Consider the following 3,347-nt stretch of genomic DNA (forward strand, 5'->3'; position numbering starts at 1 on the left):
TCCTTACTGCTCAGTGATCCCAGAGAACTGGAGATGTTGCCAAATGCCTTGCTTGAGGGAAAATATAAACTGTATGTGGCATTTCTTTGATCCACCAGCTTAACAAATCTGTCAAGAAAATAGATCACATTAATCTAAACAAAAATGTCTTAGTAACATATCAAAACATCAGCAACATACATATCTGAAAATTCATGATATAATTTTGTGGGAGAGCCCTCCTACTTACGCTTATTGAATCTAGAATCCACATATCCCCTTTTATGTAAGTGAGAGCATTTACCCAGTTTTCTCTTGTTTTATCTCACATTTTTCATGATTCCCAAGATGTCATTTATGGAGACTCTCCAGTTGCATACCCTTTCAGTGCGCTCACAAACAGTGTTTCTCTTCCTGGAAACCATGAGCTCCTTTTGAAGTAGCTGCTCTATTACCAGCACTTTATCTGTCACATTCTCTCCTTTTCAATTTTGAGATTGTTTCAAACATTTCTCTACAGATAGATATTCAGTTGTCTCTAAATAATCACTGTTAAAAAACCAAGCTGCCCTGTGTGCTCACATACTTATAAGAAAACAAACAAACAAGCAGCTTTTTTTTGCAGCTGGTTTGCTGCCAGCACACAGAAGTCATGAAAACCACCACTAAACCTAAATCAAATGGGAAAGGAAAAGACTCATATCAATTTTTGTCATTGGACACATAGATTCAGGCAAGTCAACCACTACTGGTCATCCGGCCTACAAATATGGTGGACTCAACAAAAGAACTATGGCAAAATTTGAGAAGGGGGCTGCTGAGATGGGAATGGGCTCCTTCAAGTATGCCTGGGTCTTGGATAAACTGAAACTGAACATGAACATAGTATCACCATTGATAACTCCCTGTGGAAATTCGAGACCAGCAAGTATTACCTGACCATCACTAATGCCCCAGGACACAGAGACTTTATAAAAACATGATTATAGGCATATCTCAGGCTAAATGTGCTGTCTTGATTGTTGCTGCTGGTGGTGGTGAATTTGAAGCAGGTATCTGCAAGAATGGGCAGACCTATGAGCATGTAAAACAACTAATTGTTGGTGTTAACAAAATGGATTCCATCGAGCCACCCTACAGCCAGAAGAGATATGAGGAAATCATTAAAGAAGTCAGCACTTATATTAAGAAGGTTGGCTACAACCCCGACATAGTAGTATTTGTGCCAATTTCTGGTTGGAATGGTGGCAACATGCTGGAGCCAAGTGCTAACATGCCTTTTTCAAGGGATGGAAAGTCACCCATAAAGATGGCAATGCCAGTGGAACCAAGCTGCTTGAAGCTCTGGATTGCATTCTGCCACCAACTCATCCAACTGACTAGCCTTTGCATCTGCCCCTCCATGATGTCTACAAAATTGGTGGTATTGGTATTGTCCCCCTGGGCTGAGTGGAGACTGATGTTCTTAAACCTGGCATGCTAGTCACCTTGGCTCTAGTAGATGTTACAACTAAAGTAAAGTCTATTGAAATGCACCATGCAGCTTTGAGTGAGGCCCTTCCCAGGGACAATGTGGGTTTCAATGTCAAGGACATATCTGACAGAGATGTCCATTGTGGCAATGTGGCTGGTAGCAAAAATGACCCACCAATAGTAGCTGGCTTCACGGCTCAGGTGATTATCCTGATCAATCCAGGCTAAATCAGTGCTGGATATGCACCTGTGCTGAGTAGTCACACAGCTCATATTGGTTGCAAGTTTGCTGAGCTGAAGAAGATTGATCGTCATTCTGGAAAAAAGCTGGAATATGGCCCTAAGTTCTTGAAATCTGGTGATGCTGCCATCGTTGATATGGTTCTTGCCAAGCCTATGTGTGTTGAGAGCTTCTCTGACTATCCTCCTCTGAGCCATTTATCTGTTCATGACCTGAGACAGATGGTTGCTGTGGTTGTCATTAGAGAAATAGACAAGAAAGCAGCTGGAGCTGGCAAGGTCACCAAGTCTGTCCAGAAAGCTCAGAAGGTTAAATGAATCTTATCCCAATACCTGCCACCCCAGTCTTAATCAGTGGTAGAAGAATGGTCTTGGAACTGTTTGTGTCAATTGTTTAAGTTTACTAGTAAAAGACCGGTTAATAATGTATTGTAAAACCTTCAAAAGGAAAGGAGAATGTTTTGTGGACCATTGTTTTTTGTGGGTGTGTGGAAGTTTTAGGTTATTAGTTTTTAAAATTCATCCTTTTTAGGGATCCCTGGGTGATGCAGCTGGTTGAATGACTCTTGGCTTCAGCTTGGGTCGTGATCTCAGGGTCATGAGCTCCATGTTGGGCTCCATGCTTAGTGTGAAGTCTGCTTGGGATTCTCTCTCCCTCTGCCCCTCCTGCTCATGTGCGCACGCTCACACCCTCTCTATCTCTAGAATAAATGGATAAATATTTTTCAAAATTAAAAAAAAAATAAAATCTGTACTTTTTAGTGGAAACAACTTGACCAAAACCTGTCACAGAATTTTGAGAACCAGTGAAACAAAAGTTTAATGGAAAAAAAAAGAAAACCACAACCCAAAAAACAATTGTGTCACACATGTGTGTTAAATTTTGATCAGTACCCTCAAATTGCCTGGTAGATTGTATCACTTTATTCTACCTATAATAGTGCATTAATGCTGTATCTTTTTGTCCCACCTTTGACAATAAGATTTTAAATAATTACCTTTCTTCATTATAAACTACTTATACCATATATGCTAATATATCTACATCTACCCATGTCTTTTGATTCTGTAAACAACTTAAATTCACTTTCCTTTTGTGTTTTTATAATTATTAATTCATTTGTATCTTTATTCTTCCTAGAACCATCTTTACAGCCATACTGTATTTTTATTTCTCAATTCGTTCTTATTCACGGGTTCCTCTTTCCATGTTTCGTTGATGTTTTTATAAAAAAGGCTTTAAGATATAAATGGTATATTTAGGAAGCTCATATAGCTGTACACAAGATAAACTTCATTAATTACCAATCCAGCCATCTCTTTAGTAGCTGTCCTTATAGGTACTTGATTGAATTAAGAAAACCTTACAAATAAAAAATGATTTTAATGTAGGTAAATCTAATTTTTTTCTGAATGAGGTAATAATAATGTGTATTTATATTTCATAAAAAACTTCCTACTTCTCATTTGATCCTACCATTGTTTGACAGCATAACTATTATCATTACTTTCAGAAAGTTGAGAAAACTGAAACTCAAAGGCAAAGTGATTTGCCAACTTAACAATTTAGATAGTAGCATGTATGGGATTTTAACTCCAAATATAATACTTTTTCTCCTGGAACTTACTATTCCTCAAAAATACTAAGTACTTCT

The 3,347-nt window shown here is 38.2% G+C and overlaps 1 pseudogene; it reads left to right on the forward strand.

The window, feature by feature from the left end:
- The first annotated feature begins 659 nt into the window (after nt 1-659).
- On the forward strand, nt 660-2,074 carry LOC112811008 (elongation factor 1-alpha 1 pseudogene; annotated as a pseudogene).
- The last annotated feature ends 1,273 nt before the right edge of the window (nt 2,075-3,347 follow it).

This window comes from Callorhinus ursinus, unplaced genomic scaffold, assembly GCF_003265705.2.
Source record: "Callorhinus ursinus isolate GAN/ISIS: 27379988/994484 unplaced genomic scaffold, GSC_fseal_2.0 scaffold2, whole genome shotgun sequence".
Classification (NCBI taxonomy): Eukaryota; Metazoa; Chordata; class Mammalia; order Carnivora; family Otariidae; genus Callorhinus; species Callorhinus ursinus.